Below are 23258 nucleotides of genomic sequence, written 5' to 3'. Positions count from 1 at the left end.
TGGTCAAACCCACTAAGGCTTTATTTTGGGTACCACCACTGCTGACTGTACTAGGGGGTGCAGTTGCCTTAGGGGCTGCAGTGGCAGGGGCTCCACCTTTCTTAGTGCAATCACTAAACCAGTGAGAAACTGACTTACAGTAATTACACCAAGGTTTCTTTGGGCCTTCAGCCTTCTTCTTTTTTCCATTTTGGGACCCCCCTTCCTTAGTATTATTTTGGGGGCCTGAAGAAGACTTCTGGTCTTTTTGTTTCTGGTCTGACTTCTTTTGATCACCACCTTGGTTCTGAGGCTTCTGCTTAACCCTGGTTCTGACCCATTTGTCTGCCTTCTTTCCCAATTCTTGGGGAGAGGTCCGATCTGAGTCAATCAGGTGCTGATGCAACAACTGGTTCTGGCAATTATTAAGGATCTGTTCTCTCATTATTAGATTGTACAATCCTGTATAGTCTGAAACTTTACTTCCCAGCAACCAACCTTACAGAGCCTTAGTGGCACAATCAACAAAATCAGTCCAGTCCTGAGTCTGAGCTTTTTGGGTATCTCTGAACAACAACCTGTACTGTTCTGTGGTTAGGCCAAACCCTTCAATAAGAACACTCTTCAGGACAGAGTAGTTTTTAGCATCCTCAGGTCTAACAGTGAGGAGCTTGTCTCTCCTTTTTTCTGAAAAGGAGAGACAATGGTACACTGTACAGGGGCTGATAAGGTGACCCAATACCCAATTGGTGATGTACCTAAAGTACATGCTTATGAATTTAGAGATAGAACAGCAGGCTGTGGGTCTGATTAGCAGGCCCACAGACACATTAAGTCGAAAACCAGTGAAGCAAAAAGCAAAAAATGGGGTGACCATTGGAAAGCAGACTCTACTCTCCTACAACTAGGATAGTATAGTGGTGTTTGGATAGTGTAAGGGGTCCTTTTGTGATAGATTGGTATTTAGGTAGTACAGGGAGTCATACTGGGGTAGTGTTCTAGCATAGTGCAGTGCTGTTTATGTATCATAGGTGATCATGCTAGGGATAGCGTTTTAGGGTATAAGGTAGTGCAGTGGTGTTTGAGTAGTGTATGGGGTTGTGGTAGCGTAGTGTTCTAGGAAATAAAGTGCTCTTTGGGTAGTGTAGGAGGCTGTGCAGGGGTAGATTTAACATTTAGGGTAGTAAATTAGTGAATAGGTAGTGTAGGTGGTCATGCTGAAGGTAGATTAAAGGTTTACCATAGTGCAGTGGTGTTTGGGTAGTGTAGGAAATCATACTGGGGGTAGTTTCACTGCAACACTACATGTACTTATTTGTCTGCAAAAATATCAAGCATGCTTTCCATATATTTCTGAACTGCATTTTACTATTATTACTAAACTCATTTTAGAAACACATAACAATTTACTATTTTCTAATTCTACCGAAATATGAGAACACAATATGTTTTTAACCAATTACATGCCAGAAAACACATGAACTACCAAAAAGCTTCTCTCGGAGTGATACCTAAATGCACAGACTCACTGTGTAATTCTACACAAGCAACTCTATCCCTTGCATTTTAGCAAAACACATTTACTAATCTACACATGGCACAACATTTTCCGCTACACATTACTATAGAGTGCTTCTATCAGAATGATTCCTAAATGCACACAAGACTCACTGTGCGATTCTAGACCAGCAACACAATCCCTTCTATTTTACCAAAACACATTTCATAGTGTAGAATAAGTACTGCATTTTAATGTAGAAACTTCACCCATTTTGCAAATACATAAAAAATAACTGATTTCTAATTGTACTAAACCATTAGAACAGCATAGTTATATGTGTGCAAACACATAAAATAAACAAATGCTTATCCCAGAATGCTTTCTAAATGCACACACACACAATAACATTATGGAGAAAAAAAAGCATTCCCTGCACTTTAGCAGGACAAACACATTAGTCTGATTAAAATCAAAATGCACCACATACATTTCCTCACAAATTAAAAACTCACCTTTCCAATTGTGTTGTAGAATAAGAAGTATGTCAGTCACACAGCAGATTTTCTTATTCTGAATCTCTGTTTTCAACACCTCTCACCAGAACCATAGAATGGCACAGTTTCCCTCTCATTTTGAACACATATACACCTTCATATCAAATCATATTGCTTCCCACATTAATTCTAAACCAAACACGCATTTCTATTGGTTAAAGATTTCAACCCTTTCTAAATGACACCAATTTCAACTCTACCCTCATTCTGACTTCTGCCTGTTACCATAGAAACACTTCATGGAACACTTAACTGAGCAAACAGGTCAAAAGTTCATCACACAATGTTGCTAATCAAAACAGCAAGTGTGCTTGACTTTTTAATATACCAGCTTATTTTATGTAACATTCTTTTCTATCAGTTTTTGTTAACCAATAAGAATCAGGCTTTTAAAAAACAGAAACATGCACCCTACTTTTCTGTGTAGAATGTTGTCAAACAACCATCTGAGTGCATCCAGAGCTCCTTTCAAGATGCTTAGATTGTGGATTGTGGGACACAGGTATATATTCTGGAGCCAAAGGTATGCAGAACACAAAAGAAATCACAAAGACCTAGTTTTACCAAATGCAGACATTAAATGGATTGGACAGAGATGGTTAAAGTGGCGCCAATTGATCCCATTGGTGAAATCCTTTTTGCATCTCCAACACGCTGACCACATAATTGTGCACTGTGGTGGCAATGACCTAGGCACTTTGACTGGGGTAGGTCTGGAAATGCTTCTGAAGGATACCTTTGGAGAATTTATGTCACTTTTCCCCTAAACTGCTTTTGTCTATTCTAACATATGCCAAAGGCAGAAATTGAACTGGTCCAATCAATTTTGTCCACAGATTGAGAAACCTAGGAAACATGTGAATACATCTATTTCTGCTTTTCTCCGAGACTATAGAATGGGGTCCATATACAACAATAATCTGTGTTTTAATATGCAAGGCATCTATAGGAGAGATGGTGTACATTTTACAGATGAAGGGAAGAGAATCTTCCTCTTGAACTTTAGACTCTGCAACGGTACTTACTTGTAGGTACTAAAATCTCACAATAAACACAATGGCTCTTTTAAGAGCCACCTAACAACTAAACACATAAGCTTCATGTATATCTGAAAAATAATATTTGTTTTTGGATTGGAATCGCGCACCCAACGCCTTAGAGTCGTGCAGTCAACACGTAGAAGTTGTGCACCTTGCATGCTGGCTGGCGTCTCGGACCCTACGTCTCGGACACAGTACATCCAATGCGTGCACACCAGGGGCTGCACTGAGCACCGTGCTTGGTGCGCAAATCCTAATTTTACAAAAAAAAAAAAATTAGCCTCTATCAGTAATTTTTATTATCCACCGGGGACCCCATCCCCCGCGGCTTATATAATATGTTGGAGACCATTGGGGGAGCCCCAATGCCCCCACGATCCCAGACAGCTCCCCGTTTCCTTCAGGAGCCGGCATTGCTTTTCCTCAGGGAGAGCAGCTAATATGCTGCTCCCCCTGAGGAAAAGCAATCTGCTTTCCTATTTGGAAGCGTGAGCAAGTTTCCTGCTCTCTCTTCCAAATAGGAAAGCAGTTTGCAATGACAGGGTGGGAGCCGTAAGGCTCCCGCCTTGCCATTGCAAACTGCAGTGTCCTGGGGGTGGGTACCCCGGGACACTGCAGGAGCCGGTCCTGGGGGGTGGCGGTCCACAGGCCCATCTTTGACTCCAGGAGGGGGGCCATGTGGCTCCCTCCCACACATTAAAGAAGCCCTGGGGGATGGTGGTCACTGGAGCTGGGGGGCCTCAGAGCTCCCCTCAATTAATGTTTTGAAGCCCCGGGGGGTGGGGGTCACTGGGGGGGTCCAAAGACCCCCCACCCTATTTAACAAGCCCCTAGGGGTGGCGGTCCCCGGGGCTGTAGGGGGGGCCAGTAAGCCCTCCATATATTAACTTAGAGCCCCAGGGGGTTGGAATCCCCCACACACTGTTTTTTTTTTTAATCCCCCTGGGATTTGGCCGCCCGGGGACTAATAACCTTTAAACCGCGGAAGCCCGCACTTCGTTTCTTTTTTTCGGCCGCAATTCTGTAAAAAAAAGAAAAAAAATGTTTTTACCCTAGGGGTCCTTCTCCGACCCCCTGAGCTGGCCTAGAGGATCAGGGTATGTTTACCCTGCCCCCTTTTTGCATTTTGCACACATATTTCACAGACTTCTTCACCCTCGCTTCTACCGAGGCAAAAAATGGCTGCCAACAGTTCCTAGTTTCGAATGTTTACTGCCGCTTGACAGCCAATTAGCATTGAGCGTGTGATCGGGACGGTGCGTTTATGCTACGATGCCAAAACTTGCACAATCCGCAGATCCACCGCGCCCATAGATATATAAATGACTTTAACTGTAATTTTCTCAGGAACTACTGAACAGATTGACACCAGATAAGCAAAAGGCACAAGTCGGAACTGAGGACTACCTCTCTGTCAAATTTGGTGTAATTCCGTTAAGCCGTTCAAGCTGTAGCCGTGGCTAAAGGTCCTATGGAAAATTGCATGGGGAAAACACGTGTTGGTATATATATATATATATATATATATATATATATTCACTGAAAAAACCATGGGTTATAGACCATATATAGTTAGGAATTAGCATTTACAAAACCTTATTTTACTCACACAAAACCATTGAAATTTGATATATAGTTAGTTGCACTAACTATATATCGCGCACCCGCAATCGACTGCTGATCATGTCACATATTACATCATTCATGACATTATCAGTGACATCACTGATGACATCACTGATGACATCACTGATGACATCTCAAATGACATCACTGATGACATCACTGATGACAACATCCAGTGACTGTATGTTTCTGAAATTTCAAAATATGTCTTACATATTGAAGAATGAGTGGATATATAAGTGTCTGGATGAAGGATTTAGTAGGTGCATGACTGACTGTATGAGTGAGTGATTAAATGTGTCTCACTGAGTGCATGGGTTAGTGACTAAACTGTCTTAATTTGTGCATCATTATGTCTGTTGTTCTGTAAACTGCTCCATGTGTTGATCAGTAGCTTTATGATTAAGTATATGGGTTATTGATTGGTTGCCCAAGTATATATATGGGAGACTGAGTGTGTGTGTGGGTGGCTGGGAGGTGTATGACTCTGTGCATAGATGTGTGAGCAGTTGATTCACTAGATGTATGGGTTCAAAACTGCATGTGGAAACAGCTGTATGGGCTGTGGACTGTTTGCATGAGTGTATTGGTGAGTGAATGGATATCTAAGTGCTACATGTCAAAGTAAGTACATATGTAAAACACAGTACATGTGAGAGTTGACATATATAAATAACTGTGCATAAGAGCCAGTGAATTTGTGAGTGGCTGTATGGATCATTGTGAACTTGTATCAGGGATTGTATAAGAGAGTAAATATGTGTTAGTATATGTTTGAATAAGTAAGGTGCGTATAACTGTATAGTTGAGGAAATGGAAGTGTGATTGATTCTTTGCATGACTGACTAGGTGTGTGAGTAACTCCATGGATGAGTGACAGTCTGTGAGTGTCTATTTACTCTGAGTGTATCTAAGATTATATTAGAGTCTGAAGAGGTTCACCGTATTATCACATGAATGATGTCATCAGTGATGTCATCAGTGATGTCATTTGAGATGTCATCAGTGATGTCATCAGTGATGTCATCGATCATGTCATGAATGATGTAATATGTGACATGATCAGCAGTGGATTGCGGGTGCGCGATATATAGTTAGTGCAACTAACTATATATGAAATTTCAATGGTTTTGTGTGAGTAAAATAAGGTTTTGTAAATGCTAATTCCTAACTATATATGGTCTATAACCCATGGTTTTTTCAGTGAATTTTCAAGGTTTTGTAAATGCTAATTCCTAACTATATATGGTCTATAACCTATGTTTTTTTCAGTGACTTTCAATGGTTTTTTTAATAGCAAATATCAAAAGCTTTAAAATGTCAAGTACGTGGTAGGTAAAAACATTTTCGTGTTTATGCACACTGATGTGCTTTGATTGCTGCCCCCCCCTCCTCTTTTCTTTTAGGAGTATTTTCTCTTTGCAGATAGTGAAGGGTAGGTAACGCAGGCCTTTGCCCCCGTTGTAATCCGTTGTGCCTGCTTCCCTCTCCATTTGATTGATTGTTATCCTAGCATTTATTGTTTTGGAATTGGTTCTCTTTGGTTCATTCTCTATTTACAAACAAGCACAGAGTCGCAATACTCTGTTTAGTCTTTGCAGATAGTGAAAAATCGTTAAAAAAACAAAAGGAATCAAGCAAAATCAGTAGGCCACTAATGGGATCTCTTTTTGACCTCGCTAAAATAGAAACATTATGAACAACCCCTCATGAGAAATACGAAACTAGTGAGAGGAACTGAGCTCGACACCATGATGGCTGCAAGACAGCTCGGCTCCGCCGCCCACCCCACCCAAAATAACGACAAACCCTATGCAAATATTATACATATATACAACACACCAGCAAAGTAACAGGGTAAAACGTTTTATTAAATAACTATTTACATGGCAGCCTGCTGCAACATCGATCCAAACAAACCTTTGTATTTGGGGCTCAAAATCAACAAGTAACAGGGTAAAACGTTTTATTAAATATCTATTTACATGGCAGCCTGCTGCAACATCGATCCAAACAAGCCTTTGTGTTTGTGGCTCAAAATCAACCATCAATAGTAAGATTTTCATAGGTGAGTGTAGGTTCATGGTTTTCCATCCACAGACTAAAAGCCTGGAGTGGGAGTGAAAGAACAATAACTAGGTAAGAAGGAAGGCAGAGGTTGTGGGAAGGACTCTGCATATGGTATGTTGCTTGGTCCCTGAGATGCTTCGATGTCACTGCCTTGCACAAATGGCATAAGTCCTGGATGTTGGGTGCCATAGTTGAGGGTTCCGAGCAGCGCTTGTAACACTGTCTGAAGCTTATTTGCACCTACTGCAGCTTCACTATTCTCAAAGTAAGTGGGGGCTGTTTGTGGACCTGACTGCATTGGAAAACAATGTGATGCGGTGCCTCCCTGAACCGCTTGACGGAGGCCCCCGAGATAATTGCGCCTGCTCCACACCTTGTCCCACAATCCGTTTGACCTGAAGACACGTCCTGCGGTGCCCTGGTCCGACCATCACATATTCCTGTGCCAGGAGACGGCGTGGGGTGCACTAGAAGGGAGAGGCGGCGCAAACGAGCCTCCCCCACCTCCCCAGGTGGAGGTTTCTCAGCTACACCCCAGTGCTTCACTCGACCAGCTGACTTGCGCCCACTCTTGTGACACAGTGCCTCGCTCGGCCAGCTGAATTGCGCCTGCTCTTGCTATTACAACGTCTCACCCGCCATCCAACGGAATTGCACCCAATCTTGCGGTACAGCGACAGGCGGCTGCTACCAAGCCCTCTGCGACTCCCTAGCTTCCTTCTTCCACAACAAAATCGCAGACATCCACAACAGCTTCGACAACCGACCCGAAGACCAACCCACCCAATCTTCTGCAGGACCCTCACCCCCCTTGAACATCCTTAACAACTGGAACCCAATCTCCACTGAGGACACCATCCGCCTGATGAACTCCATCCACTCAGGATCCCCAACTGACCCATGCCCTCACCACATCTTCAACAAAGCAGACTCCATCATAGCACCACATCTCCGAGATGTCATCAACTGCTCCCTCAACTCCGCCACCTTCCCGGAAAGCTGGAAACACGCAGAACTCAGCGCCCTTCTGAAAAAACACACAGCTGACCCCACCGAACTTAAAAACTACTGCCCCATCTCGCTTCTTCCATTCCCGGCCAAAGTCATTGAGAAAGCTGTCAACAACCAGCTCGCCACCTTCCTCGAAACCAACAAATCCCTCGACTCCTCACAGTCCGGCTTCCGAGCCAAACACAGCACTGAGACCGCCCTCATCGCAGCAACAGACGACATTCGAACTCTACTAGACAATGGAGACACAGTCGCCCTCATCCTCCTCGACCTCTCCGCTGCCTTCGACACAGTCTGTCACAGCACCCTTCTACAGAGACGTAGGAATCCAAGGAAAAGCACTGGAATGGATCACCTCGTTCCTCACCGGAAGAACACAGAGAGTCCGCCTCCCACCATTCAAGTCAAAGGCCTCTGAAGTCATCTGCGGCGTGCCACAACAATCATCACTCAGCCCCACCCTCTTTAACGTATACATGAGCCCCCTTGCGACCATCACTCGCCAACACAATCTCAACATCATCTCCTACGCGGATGACACTCAACTGATCCTATCACTCACCAAAGACCCTAACACCGCCAAAACCAACTTACACGAAGGAATGAAAGAAGTAGCCAAGTGGATGAAGCACAGCCGTCTGAAACTGAACTCAGACAAAACAGAAGTCCTCCCCCTCCGCCTGGGATGACTCTTGGTGGCCAGAAGCCCTTGGAAAAGCCCCCATCCCGATGGACCACGCACGGAACCTGGGCGTCATCCTGGACTCCTCACTCTCGATGACCAGACAAGTCAACGCCGTTTCATCATCTTGCTTCAACATTCTTCGCATGCTCAAAAAAACATTTCGTTGGATCCCCACCGAAACTAGAAAAACGGTCACCCACGCACTGGTCACGAGCCGCCTGGACTACGGAAACACACTATACGCCGGTACCACCGCAAAACTCCAGAAAAAACTCCAACGTATCCAGAACGCTTCAGCCAGGCTCATACTAGACATCCCGCGTAAAGAACACATCTCTGTTCACCTGAAAAACCTCCACTGGCTCCCCGTAAATAAGAGGATTACTTTCCGCCTCCTAACCCACGCACACAAAGCACTTTACGAACTTGGGCCCGAATGCCTCAACACACGACTGTCCTTCTACACCCCCTCCCGTCAGCTGCGATCCTCCAACCAAGCCCTTGCCACGGTACCTCGCATCAACAAAACCACTATGGGAGGTAGATCCTTCTCCTACCTGGCAGCTAAGACCTGGAACTCACTTCCCACTCACCTTCGCCTTACTCAGAACCACCTAGCATTCAGAAAGCAACTTAAAACTTGGATATTCGACAAGTAATTCCCCACCCTCCCTCTAGCGCCTTGAGACCCTATGGGTATGTAGCGCGCTATATAAATTTTCTTGACTTGACTTGACTACGGAGCTCACGAAATGGTGGTCGGCTCCACAGACTTGGGCCTGGCCTGCAAGGATGGCTCTGGGCAACCGTGGAACTCGGACGCTTGACTGCTAGGGCATGGGTCCCATTCCCAAAAGAGTCACCTCAGCCTTCAAGTCAAGTCAAGTCAAAGATTTATATAGCGCACTACATACCATTAGGGTCTCAAGGCGCTTGAAGAGGGTGGGGAATTACTTGTCGAATATCCAAGTTTTAAGTTGCTTTCTGAATGCTAGGTGGTTCTGAGTGAGGCGAAGGTGAGTGGGGAGTGAGTTCCAGGTTTTAGCTGCGAGGTAGGAGAAGGATCTACCTCCCATGGTGGTTTTGTTGATGCGAGGTACGGTAGCAAGGGCTTGGTTGGAGGATCGAAGCTGGCGGGAGGGGGTGTAGAAGGAAAGTCGTGTGTTGAGGCATTCAGGTCCAAGTTCGTAAAGTGCTTTGTGTGCGTGGGTTAGGAGGCGGAAAGTGATCCTCTTATTGACGGGAAGCCAGTGGAGGTTTTTCAGGTGACTAGAGATGTGGTCTTTGCGCGGAATGTCTAGTATGAGTCTGGCTGATGCGTTCTGGATGCGTTGGAGTTTTTTCTGGAGTTTTGCGGTGATACCGGCGTAAAGGGTGTTTCCGTAGTCCAGGCGGCTTGTAGCCAGTGCATGGGTGACCGTTTTTCTGGTTTCGGTGGGGATCCAGCGAAATGTTTTTTTGAGCATGCGGAGAACGTTGAAGCAAGATGATGAGATGGCGTTGACTTGTCTGTTCATAGAGAGTGAGGAGTCGAGGATGACGCCCAGGTTCCGTGCGTGGTCCGTCGGGATGGGTGCTTTTCCAAGGGCCTCTGGCCACCAAGAGTCATCCCAGGAGGAGGGGGAGGTACCTAAGATAAGGACTTCTGTTTTGTCTGAGTTTAGTTTCAGACGGCTGTGCTTCATCCACTTGGCCACTTCTTTCATTCCTTCATGTAGGTTGGTTTTGGCGGTGTTAGGGTCTTTGGTGAGAGAGAGGATCAGTTGAGTGTCGTCAGCGTAGGAGATGATGTTGAGGTTGTGTTGGCGCGCGATGGCCGCGAGGGGGCTCATGTATACGTTGAAGAGGGTGGGGCTGAGTGAGGATCCTTGTGGTACGCCGCAGATGACTTCTGTGGCCTCTGACTTGAATGGTGGGAGGCGGACTCTCTGGGTTCTTCCGGTGAGGAACGAGGTGATCCATTCTAGTGCTTTTCCTTGGATTCCGATGTTTCTGAGGCGCTGTAGAAGGGTGCTATGGCAGACTGTGTCGAAGGCTGCGGAGAGGTCGAGGAGGATGAGGGCGACTGTGTCTCCATTGTCCAGTAGAGTTCGAATGTTATCTGTTGCTGCGATGAGGGCGGTCTCCGTGCTGTGTTTTGCTCGGAAGCCGGACTGTGAGGAGTCGAGGGATTTGTTGGTTTCGAGGAAGGCGGCGAGCTGGTTGTTGACAGCTTTCTCGATGACTTTGGCCGGGAATGGAAGGAGCGAGATGGGGCGGTAGTTTTTGAGTTCGGTGGGGTCCGCTGTGGGTTTTTTCAGAAGGGCGCTGAGTTCAGCGTGTTTCCAGCTTTCCGGGAAGGTGGCGGAGTTGAGGGAGCAGTTGATGACGTCTCGGAGGTGCGGTGCTATGATGGAGTCTGCTTTGTTGAAGATGTGGTGAGGGCAGGGGTCTGCGGGGGATCCTGAGTGGATGGAGTTCATCAGGCGGATGGTGTCCTCAGTGGAGATTGGGTTCCAGTCATTAAGGATGTTCAAGGGGGGTGAAGGTCCTGCAGATGGTTGGGTGGGTTGGTCTCCGGGTCGGTTGTCGAAGCTGTTGTGGATGTCTGCGATTTTGTTGTGGAAGAATGAAGCTAGGGAGTCGCAGAGGGCTTGAGAGGGGGTGATGTCATTGGAGTTGGCTGAGGGGTTGGTAAACTCTTTGACGATTTTGAATAATTCCTTGCTGTTGTGGGCGTTGTTGTCTAGTCGGTCTTTGAATGCAGCTTTCTTGGCAGACCGGATTAGTTGATGGTGTATGTGGGTGGCGTTTTTGAAGGCGTCTCTGGTGCTGGTGTTTGGGTCTTTTTTCCAGGCCTTCTCGAGGGTGCGACAGAGTTTTTTCGATTTCTTAAGATCATCGTTGAACCAGGAGGCGTTTTTGCTGCCTAGTTTGATTTGATGTTTTTTCAACGGTGCTAGGATATCGACGCTGTTGGATAGCCATTGGGTGAAGTTAGTGGCTGCTTGGTCAGGGTTTGAGGAGTGGGCAGGGGGGTTTTGAAGAAGCGATGAGGAGATCTGGTCGATGGTGATTTTGTTCCAGTTTCTTCGCAGAGTAGGTTGAGGATGGTTGTGAGTTGTGGTCTTATTGTAGATAAAGTGTACGCAGCTGTGGTCCGTCCAATGGAGAGCTGTGGTGTGACTGAAGGAGACATGTTTGCTGGAGGTGAAGATGGGGTCGAGTGTGTGACCTGCGATGTGGGTGGGAGTAGTGACAAGTTGTTTGAGTCCGAGGTTGGTGAGATTGTCCAGAAGGGAGGTGGCGTTGCTGTCATTGCTCTTTTCCAGGTGAAAGTTGAGGTCTCCCAGAAGAATGTATTCCTCGGTGGGAAGGGCATGTGGAGTGATAAAGTCAGTGATATCGTCGCTGAATTGTGCACGGGGTCCAGGTGGTCTGTAGAGGAGGGTGCCTCTGAGTGTGGTCTTGGGGTCGGTGTGGATCTGGAAGTGAAGGTGTTCGGCGTTGGCAAGGTTGACGTCTGAGCTGGTTGAGATGCGGATGGAATTCTTGTGGACGATAGCGATGCCTCCTTCTGTTTGGTCGGCGCGGTCCTTACGAATGATCTTGAATCCTTCCGGGATGGCAATGGTGATGTCTGGGGCTGAGGAGGCGTTCATCCATGTTTCTGTTAGGAAGGCGACGTCCGGGGAAATGGTGTCTAGTAAGTTCCAGAGGTCGATGGCGTGTCTGTGGACTGAGCGGGTGTTGAGCAGGATGCATTTTAGGTGGTTGGAGTCAGATATCTGTTTTGTGTTTGTGGATGAGGAGTTTTTCTTGGTGCCGTCGAACTTGCAGGAGTAGCATGTGAAGGGTCCATGGGTGTGTCCAGGAGCGGTTTGGGCGCAGTTGGAGAGTCGGCCGGGGTTGAGTGCTAGGAGGGTGGAGAAGTCATAAGTAATGCAGGGGGGATGGGTGGGACGGGGGCCAGGGGGTCTGGCGCTGGGCGCGGTCCAGGCGCGGACGGGCGTAGACGGGCTTACCTTTGGCGCACCTTCGGCGCAGCCGTAGCGCGTGGACGCTGCGCGTTGGGACATTGGTCATAAATGGATAGTGGAGGGGGCGGAGCGTGGGAGGGGGAGCTGGGAGGCGTGGGCGTAGGGGGAGGGACCGGCTGCAGGCACAACAAAATGGTGTCCAAACAACAACAAGAAGGACAGCACTACGCTATGGGCGCAATCAGGCAGCAATTGACCTCAGGGGCAGTGCGGGAAAAGCGGACTAGCGGTGTAACACAAGATAAAAATAACAATACTTGAAATCAACTGACAAAGCGATGCGGAGCACTACGCCACTGATCGGGTTCTAATTCTATGTCCTTAAAGCTATGGCAGAGGAGAGGAGCAGCGCTACGCACACAGCCACAATATTAATGGAATATGCAAAGTAAGCAGTGCGGAGCGCTACGTTACAGCTCGAATGCTAAAGCAATTTAGATAAAATATAAGGCAATGTGGAGCGCTACGTTACAGCTCGAATGCAAAAGCAATTTAGATAAAATATAAAGCAATGTGGAGAAGCAGCGCTACGATACCACAGCAGCGCTATGAGGTCGGGAGGGAGGCTGGAGCGACCGCTTTCCAAGGAGTCAAGCTAGTCACAGAGAATCCCCAGCCTGGCCGTTCCTAGTGACTCGTGGGTGGGAGGGGGAGCTGGGAGGCGTGGGCGTAGGGGGAGGGACCGGCTGCAGGCACAACTAAATGGTGTCCAAACAACAACAAGAAGGACAGCACTACGCTATGGGCGCAATCAGGCAGCAATTGACCTCAGGGGCAGTGCGGGAAAAGCGGACTAGCGGTGTAACACAAGATAAAAATAACAATACTTGAAATCACCAGACAAAGCGATGCGGAGCACTACGCCACTGATCGGGTTCTAATTCTATGTCCTTAAAGCTATGGCAGAGGAGAGGAGCAGCGCTACGCACACAGCCACAATATTAATGGAATATGCAAAGTAAGCAGTGCGGAGCGCTACGTTACAGCTCGAATGCTAAAGCAATTTAGATAAAATATAAGGCAATGTGGAGCGCTACGTTACAGCTCGAATGCAAAAGCAATTTAGATAAAATATAAAGCAATGTGGAGAAGCAGCGCTACGATACCACAGCAGCGCTATGAGGTCGGGAGGGAGGCTGGAGCGACCGCTTTCCAAGGAGTCAAGCTAGTCACAGAGAATCCCCAGCCTGGCCGTTCCTAGTGACTCGTGGGTGGGAGGGGGAGCTGGGAGGCGTGGGCGTAGGGGGAGGGACGGGCTGCAGGCACAACAAAATGGTGTCCAAACAACAACAAGAAGGACAGCACTACGCTATGGGCGCAATCAGGCAGCAATTGACCTCAGGGGCAGTGCGGGAAAAGCGGACTAGCGGTTTAACACAAGATAAAAATAACAATACTTGAAATCACCAGACAAAGCGATGCGGAGCACTACGCCACTGATCGGGTTCTAATTCTATGTCCTTAAAGCTATGGCAGAGGAGAGGAGCAGCGCTACGCACACAGCCACAATTTTAATGGAATATGCAAAGTAAGCAGTGCGGAGCGCTACGTTACAGCTCGAATGCTAAAGCAATTTAGATAAAATATAAGGCAATGTGGAGCGCTACGTTACAGCTCGAATGCAAAAGCAATTTAGATAAAATATAAAGCAATGTGGAGAAGCAGCGCTACGATACCACAGCAGCGCTATGAGGTCGGGAGGGAGGCTGGAGCGACCGCTTTCCAAGGAGTCAAGCTTCTACAACAGTCACCGGGACCCCCGACTCCCGTAGACTTCCGGTGGGGAGCGACTGCCATGATTGCTCGCGGAATGGCCATGACGTAGCCACGAGATGGTGGTGCTCTCATGCTGACGCCAGCTTCAGTCTGAAACATCCAGAAACACTGTAGACTACCAATTCGATCAGTTCCGGTGGAGCCCCAACGTGACCATGTAGAGAAGAACTTGCCCTCCCCTCTTTGACTGATGGTTCTTGTTGCCTGTCCCTTCTGTTGTCATTTAACAGAACTTTTTGGACTGCTAAAAGGGGTTGTGTTCCGACCGCTGGTTGGTGGAGACATTTTGACTATATTCTGGACCTGCGTTGTCGCGTAATGCGTCATATGACGCGCCACGTTAGCGCACCCGGAAGTGCTCCGGTGCGCGAGGCGCAGCTTCCCGGAAGCGATCCAGGGCGCGGCGCGCTGCGCGTAACGTAAGCATAACAGGTCATGTGACTTGTTAATAAAATTTTCATTGGTTCATTTTACTTTTGTTTTTCTAATGATGGAAGGCTTGGTCATATGACCTAAAAATAACACTTTTCATTGGTTTTGAACATTTTTTTTTCCCAAATGATGAAAGCCCCACCTTTTTTTTCTCACTCTGACTTGTTAAGCAAAGGACCCAGATGCATTTACAGTTTATCACTAACAATGTTCCAGGCTAATGTACTTTCCCGGGAAATTTACAACTGTCCTGCAAGTAAAATATTCCTATTTCGAGAAAAAGGGCGTTTCTACGTCCCATGAGGGAGCCGTTGAACAAAAGAGGCTCGACCTGCTGTCTTAGTCGCTGATAGGCATGAATATCGGATTCTTATCGATCACTTTATGTTGCAGGAGTGGAAAACACAACAGCCCTTGACCATTTATCTTTACTGCTTTCCTGCGTATTATACCTTTTAACCGTCATGTAATCGGGCTGCTTTATTTCACTTGCCTTTTACTGATTCGAAAACAGTGGCTATTATTCAAAACTTTACCAATCTAGGTACTACTACCATGTTTTGTTTTAAAAACCTTTATTGTGAAAATGTCAGTATACAAATACGGGCCTATAACCACGTGGGCCGGCCACGGAGCAAACTGTAATCGTATATGATGAGGGGACATTTACACTGTAGAAGAACGTAACGGGCGGGCCATTAGGTTGCAAGAACTAAGGTGTCTAACAGTTGCGGAATCGGTGGATGTACATTTTATAATTAAAGTACGACAGGGCCAGTTACAATAAAATTATCTAGATATACATTTGCGGGCAAGTACCATGGGTGACGTTAATTCGAACTTTCAATAGTACAGTAATCAATAACACATGAGAATTTAATATCAATAGGGATGTCCAAATGTTCAATCAGTACTCGTCCACGCCCGCCATGTGCTTCAAAACTGCATACGTATCTCGTGATATCAAGGTTGGGCAACCAGTACACAACAAGGAGTTACGAGTCCCATTTTTACCGGCGCCATTTTGGGCGAGGCCCGGCAGGTCCAGGATATAGTCAAAATGTCTTCACCAACCAGAGTTCGGACCAGAACCCCTTTCGGCAGTCCAAAAAGGTTCAGTTAAATGACAACAGAAGAGATAGGCAACAAGAACAATCAGTCAAAAGAGGGGACGCTTTCGGGAATGGGGCCCATGCCCTAGCAGGCAAGCGTCCGAGTTCCAAGGTGTCCCAGGGCCATTTTAGTGGACCAGGCCCAAATCCAAAGAGCCGGCCGCCATATTGAGAGTCCTGTTGCAGCCGCCTATCGCTGCACCGCAAGAGTGGGCGCAATTCAGCTGGATGGTGGGCGAGACGCTGTAGCCGCAAGAGCGGGCACAACTCAGCTGGATGGCGGGTGAGGCACTGTGCCGCAAGAGCGGGCGGAACTCAGCTGGATGGCGGGTGAGGCACTGTGCCGCAAGAGCGGGCGGAACTCAGCTGGATAGGGAGTGAAACGCCAAGGAGCGCCCCACTGCAGCTGAGGAGCCTCCACCTGGGGAGGCGGGAGAGGCCCGTTCGCGCCGCCTCTCCCCCTCCCCGGGACACCCCACGCCGTCTTTCGGCGCAGCATTGTAGGATGGCCACACCAGTGCGGCAACTTGCTGGACACCACCTCGGTGCCATCCGGATCTCGGCGCGTTGTGCTGCCTTCGGCCTATTCGCACATCGGACCGCTACTGACGCCGCCTCACAGGCCAACGGATTTTGTAGGCTTTTTATAGCCCAAAGCCGCATAACAGGTCATGTGACTTGTTTATAAAACTTTTCATTGGTTCATTTTACTTTTGGTTTCCTAATATTGGAAGGCTTGATCATATGACCTAAAAATAACACTTTTCATTGGATTGAAACATTTTTTTTCCCAAATGATGAAAGCCCCTTCTTTTTTTTCTCACTCGGCAGTCCAAAAAGGTTCCGTTAGATGACAACAGAGGGGGCAGGCAACAAGAACCATCAGTCGAAAGAGGGGAGGGCAACTTCTTCCCTACCGGGTCACGTTGGGGCTCCACCAGAAGTCATCGAATTGGTAGTCTACAGTGTTTCTGGATGTTTCAGACTAAAGCTGGCGTCAGCATGAGAGCACCACCATCTCGTGGCTCCGTCGTGGCCATTCCGCAAGCAATCATGGCAGCCGCTCCCCATCGGAAGCCTGCGGGAGTCGGGGGCCCCGATGACTTTTGTAGAATCTTCAAGGCTGAGGGGACGCTTTCGGGAATGGGGCCCAAGCCCTAGCAGGCAAATGTCCGAGTTCAAATGTGTCCCAGGGCCATTTTAGTGGACCTGTTAAAACCTAGACTGCAATGTCAACATTATCGGCGCCATCTTGCCCCCTTTTCAAGCCCATTCGTGGGCGTAAGCGGTAGCCATTTTAAAATGCCATGGCCTCTTTGCCCATCGCCGACAACCAGCGCGTCTCTCTCTCTCTCTCCTGACCTCGCAAGCATCCCCGCGCGCTGACAGCCCCCGCTCTCACATGCCTTGGGCCATAAACCCCTCTTCAGCACAACTCTGCCTCGGAACCCCATCCTGTTCCCAGCCCGACATCTCCCTCTATTCCTTTCATGATCCTGAGTCCTTTGATAAAACCCCCCTTTCCTCTGTGCCCGTTTGTCTTACCCGTTCCCAGGCCGCCACCTGGCCCTGCGGATGCTGTTTATTGCCCCCCCATACAGTAGGAAGCTTCTCCCATCAAAGGATCCCCGAGTTGATCAAAGCCCCCACCCCATGAAATCCGATCAACCACATACATTCCGTGAATCGGCGGAATGCCCAGCTGTGCAACAATCGTCACCTGTTGTGACCGGGGTGGGGACTTCAACTGTAAATGTGTGTGGGAACGGGCCTGTAGCGGTGATTCCGAGGATGTTCTTTCATACTTCAAAGCATTTGCAGGAATGTGCCACATGCAATAAACTGTAATAAAGATCATAAACCTGTGTATAAGAGGCCAGGCCTCAGAGATGCGGTTAGAGCACCTCGAGAAGATACCCTGTTGTCTGATTTGATGTGTTCTGCTCCGTCGGAATAAAACTTCTGTTTCCTGCCTTCCAGTCTCCAGCGCCTGCCTCTTTGTTTGGTAATTTGAATGGTAATAGAGGCGGTTAATGCCGGGAAACTCTGAAAAAGGTTATCGGCCCTACCTTTTTCCACAATTGGTGTCCCAAACGTGGGGCCCATCAGTGACTCGTGGATCCAGTGGGAGAGGTCCTGATGACAGAGTGAACGACTGCAACGATCGGGAGAGCTCCTGTCCGATAGACCCTCGTCTGACAGCCGATCATCCGAACTTCACTGGTTCCGAACAGACCTCTCTCGAGTGATCTACGGTCCTGACTGGGAACCATCAGGAGTGCCACGACAGTCACGGAGAATAGAGGACGATCGGGCGCTGGATTCGGAAGACAAGAAACTGTCCATGCGGTCCGGGTAAGGTCGTGTAAACACGACAAATTGCGAAATGATTGTTTGATTGTTTGGAAAATACTAGTATTACTCTTTTGTTGGTTCTTTTGGAGATTCGCTGTCTGCAAACGGAGAAACAACAGGCTCTCTCTTTGCAAGCAGTGAAGGATAGGTAACGCAGACTTTTGTCCCCGTTGTAATCCGTCGTGCCTATCTTCCTCCCCCACTGATTGATTGTTTGGCCCGAACTGTTGTTCGCGGATTGTTTTCTGGAGATTCTCTGTCGGCAAACAGGGAAGAACAGGTTCTCTCTTTGCAGGTAGTGAAAGGGTAGGTAACGCAGACTTTTGTCCCCGTTGTAACCCGTCGTGCCTACTTATTCTCCCCATTGATTGTTTGATTGACCGAACATTGACTGTTCGATATTGGTTCTTTTGAGGTATTCACCGCCTGCAAACAACGAAGAATAGAAATATTCTGTCTAGTCTTTGCATGCAGTGATAAGATAGGTAGTGCAGACTTTTGTCCCCGTTGTAATTCGTCATGTCTATCTTCTCCCCACTGATTGGTAGCCTGTTTAGCCCGGACCGCTTATTAGAGATGAACCATCCGGCTCCACTGGAAGGCACCCCTAATAAGGACATGTTCATGAAGCATGGATTGATTGCTATAGCTTATAGCAAACTGTGGCATAAATATACGAAGAAGGATCAGAAAAGTCAGTGGCCACTGATAGGATCCTTCGACGAAGATAAAATAAGCGCGCTAGAAACAGCCCTTGGGAAACACAAGACAACGCCCACTATGCTTGATAGTCTCGGCATGTGGCGCAAAGAAACCGAACAGCGTAAAAAGAGAAATGAAAGTAGGTTGGGAAAAGAGCTGCGAAAGGCAGCCCACCTAGCTGCCAAGACATTAGAAGAATAGATTAAGGAAAGAGAAGAAGCCAAACAGAAACTAGAGGTAGAAACATCAAGCCAGTGTCCGGTTAGAACGCCCTCTACGCTCTACCCTGAATTGCCCTCGAAACAGCGAGCCAACGATGATCTTTTGTTAGGTCCTCCGATCATCTACATGCCCCCTCCATATGCCCCTTCCCAACCCTTAGCACAGCATTCGCTACCCCCAAGCACAGACAAAAGTGGTACCAGAGCTTCGGTCCCCATGGCCTCTGCGCCGGCCGAACCCCTTGTACTAGATACAGCACAAGCGACAGTGTTAGATGACCCAGAGGCCCGAAAAGCTGATTCCGCAAGAAAGAACAGATTGAGCAAGGATGAGCGAACAGGGATCGACAAGATAGTGGGGACACTGGTGGAAAGAAAGGAAAGTGAAGAGCACATCACGGATATGTTCAACTCATATGCAAGGAGCCACAGACGGCATTTTGCCGTACGACTGTGTTATCATGCCCTGAATGCGTATGAGGACCGATATCGAGAAAAAGGTCCCGAGAGCCTAACGACTCTGTATAGAAAGGTCGATATCGAGGATGAGGGCGAGTGTGATGTGACGGACCTCCTTACGCGTACGCTTGAGGTTTTCCGCTACCTCACTGAACAGGAATCTGAAGATAAACCCACGACACCCGTAGCAACCGAACCACGAACTGAGCGAGCTAGCACCATGATGCCAATAAGAGAGGCTGCCCCCTACTGGGTTCCTCCACGAGGTCTAGGAACACACGATGACGTCAACCACCAAGATGCGAGAGGGAGGGTAGTGTACAACTGGGTCTACCAGCCATGGGGTCGGCAAGATATTCTGACGTTCCGGAAATCTTTGCCCGATTTACGTAAAAACCCCACTGCCTTCTACACTGAATTAGGTACAGCCCTAGGTTCAACGATCATGACCCTGGCTGACATCGACTTGTTTTTCGGGCTATGTCTGCCAGCTGATGTGTGGAAGCAAATCCGGAAAGTCGACCACCTTGAGCTGTTCGGACATACCTGGTCACAACTCGATGGCATAGATAGGCAACAAGAACCTGGACAGAAGCCTTTGAAATCCATTTTAGACCTCCCAGACAAAATTGTACAGAAATTGAAAACCCTGATCCCAGAAAAGAAAGTGGACTGGTCGATAGTAACGGCTTGTCGTCAGAAACCCCAGGAAGACGTATCGGAATACTTCTCCCGGTTTGAAACGGTGTTCTCCGATTACAGCGGCCAGGACATGACCACTGCAACCGGACACCATCTGTTTGTCCAGAATTACGTAAAGGGTTTGTCGCCGGAGGTCTCTCAGAAACTGCAGGCCAGTGAGAGTAGTTGGGCGGCCTCCAAACCTGCGGCTATCCTTCAGATGGCCCAATATTACGAGCACCAGAAAAATGAAAACGATAGAGCAACAGAGAAAAAGAAGAAAGACTTAAAAGAGAGGGTGATGATTGCGCAGTTGCAAGGGGTGACTATAGGACGAGAGCAATACAAAGGAAACTACCAGACAAATGTCCCTAGGAACGCACCTCCTAAAGACCGCACCTCAACACCCCACATTGGACGTACAGACATTAGTGAGGACCAGTGTGCCTTCTGCAAAGGATTCGGCCATTGGAAATCCCAGTGCCCGGTTCTGTTGGAGATGAACAGGAATAGGGACCCCAAGGACGTAGCGGGTGGACCGAGAAATAGAGGACAGCAACGGGGGCCCGCAAACGACACGACTAACGATAAATCAAACAGACCAAATGCATTTGACCGACCCAGATAGAACCAGTACCAGCAGTCTGACTGCGACGATGCCCGCGACTTCGCATAGGACTGCCAAGGGCAAGGGAGGGATCCAGTCGAGCTCTATGTTGACCAGCAAGGTCCTTATGTCACCGCTAAGGTCCTGGGTACAAAGTCTCCATTTCTTGTAGACACTGGCGCGACACGTAGTGCGTTATCTAAACGACTGATTCCAAGGGCACCCTTGTCTGGCTCACTTTTGACATCGATAGGCTTCGATGGAACGCCCTCCACTAACCCTTTGTCCACTCCGATCCCCTTTGATTTAGAGAACAATACAACTGACACGACGTTTCTGCTTTCCGCCAATACCCCTCACGCCATTATGGGACTCGACTTGCTGAAGCATTTCCGAGCGACTATTAGATGTTCCCAAGACGGTGTTCGAGTTTTCCTGTACGACAACCCCATTCTGCTTAGACATTGCCCTTCCCGACGTATGTTTTCCATCACTGACACTGACTCGCCCCTACTTGACACTCTGCCTCCGTATCTGTGGGCCAAGACAGATTCGGACGTAGGACGCATGATGATTGACCCAGTGCACATCACTGTTCGACCGGACGCAATACTCCAAAAACTTCCACAGTATCGGATATCGCCCGAGGGCGAGATGGCATTGGTAAAGATTATTCAGTCACTGATAGACGCAGGAGTGGTAGAGGAAGTGGTTAGCAATGTTTGCAACAGCCCTATCTTGCCCATCATCAAGAAACAAGGAGAGGGAGATGAGAAAGCATACCGCTTCATCATCGACCTTCGAGAGATAAACAAAGTGGTTGTACCCCAGTACCCGGTGGTCTCAGACATCACCACTATCCTGACTTTGATTCCTTCTACTGCCACCACCTTCACTGTCATTGACCTCAAAAACGCATTTTTCTCTATCCCCATCCACCCAGACAGCCGATATCTCTTCGGCTTCACCCTAAAAGCCCGCTCATATAGATTCTGTCGAGCACCCCAAGGCTACACAGAAAGCCCCAGCATCTACAGTCAGGCCCTCAAGAGACAACTGGATGAGGTCCAGTTACCCGATGGAGTGGTGTTAATACAATACGTCGATGACATCCTTATGGCGGCCGACACCGCTCCACTAGCAGTCACCGCCACCATTCAACTCCTGCACTTCCTTGCGGAAAATGGCCACAAGGTTTCCAAGAAGAAGTTGCAATTCTGCCAACCCCAGGTCACTTACTTAGGTCACCTTTTGTCCAAAGACGGAAGGAAACTTACTCCCGACTGGATCCAAACCATTCTTGAAACTCCTGTCCCTAAGACTCAGAAACAGGTCCGCTCCCTACTAGGCCTCACCTCCTTCTGTCGGCAGTGGTTGCCAAACTTCAGCCTCATTGTGAAACCGCTGCTTTCTCTGCTAGTTAAAGATGTCCCCTTCCCCCTCCCTGGGACCCCTGAATGCCAATCCTCCTTCATAGAGCTACGAGATGCCCTTTGTTCGGCCCCTGTCCTAGGTACCCCCGATTACACAAAGCCCTTCTCCCTCTGCACTCACGAAAGGGAGGGGTGTGCTTTATCTGTCTTGACCCAGTCCATCTGCCCAAAGCAACGACCATGCGCTTACTTCTCTGCCACTCTTGACCCCGTAGCCAGAGCCTTGCCTGCCTGCCTTCGAGCTGTAGCTACCGCTGCTATCTCTATCCGACATAGTGAGGGGATCGTGCTCTCGAATTCCCTCACGGTATTAGTACCCCATGCAGTTGACACCCTCCTGAACCAAACCAAGACGCAACACCTGACGAGTGCACGACTGACTGGATACGAACTGACTCTGCTGGCACCCCACATCACCCTGAAAAGATGCACCACACTGAACCGGGCAACTTTGTTGCCCCTACCGGAGAACGATCCAAATGTGCCCCCTGTACATGACTGTGTGACCCTCACGGACGAACAGACTAGAAGTAGGGTTGACCTCAGAGACACGACTTTTCCTGACCTTGACGGAGAGCTGTGGGTGGACGGCTCTTGCATCAAGCTCCCCGATGGCACCACTTCAGCTGCCTATACAGTCACCACGGCCCGTATTGTAGTAGAGACAGCCCGCATTACACAACGATCTGCACAGGCAGCGGAACTGATTGCCCTGACACGAGCATGCATCCTAGCAGCAGGAACCACAGCGAACATTTACACCATTTATAGCGCCATGATGCTCCTTCCGGAGCGAACGCTGCGCTTTATAAATACCCCTCCAAATATCCAAATATCCAAAAACCTACATCCAGTATGCCTTCGGGGTGGTTCACCATTTTGGGCTCCTTTGGAAGGAAAGGGGATTCTTGACCTCGCACGGCACCCCCATCTTACATGGAGATCTAGTCTCCGCCCTGATCGAAGCTGTCCTTCTCCCCAAAAGACTTGCGGTT

The sequence above is a fragment of the Lissotriton vulgaris genome, chromosome 2_1 (genome assembly GCF_964263255.1).
Source record: "Lissotriton vulgaris chromosome 2_1, aLisVul1.2, whole genome shotgun sequence".
In the NCBI taxonomy this organism is placed as follows: domain Eukaryota; kingdom Metazoa; phylum Chordata; class Amphibia; order Caudata; family Salamandridae; genus Lissotriton; species Lissotriton vulgaris.
This window is presented reverse-complemented; position numbering follows the sequence as displayed.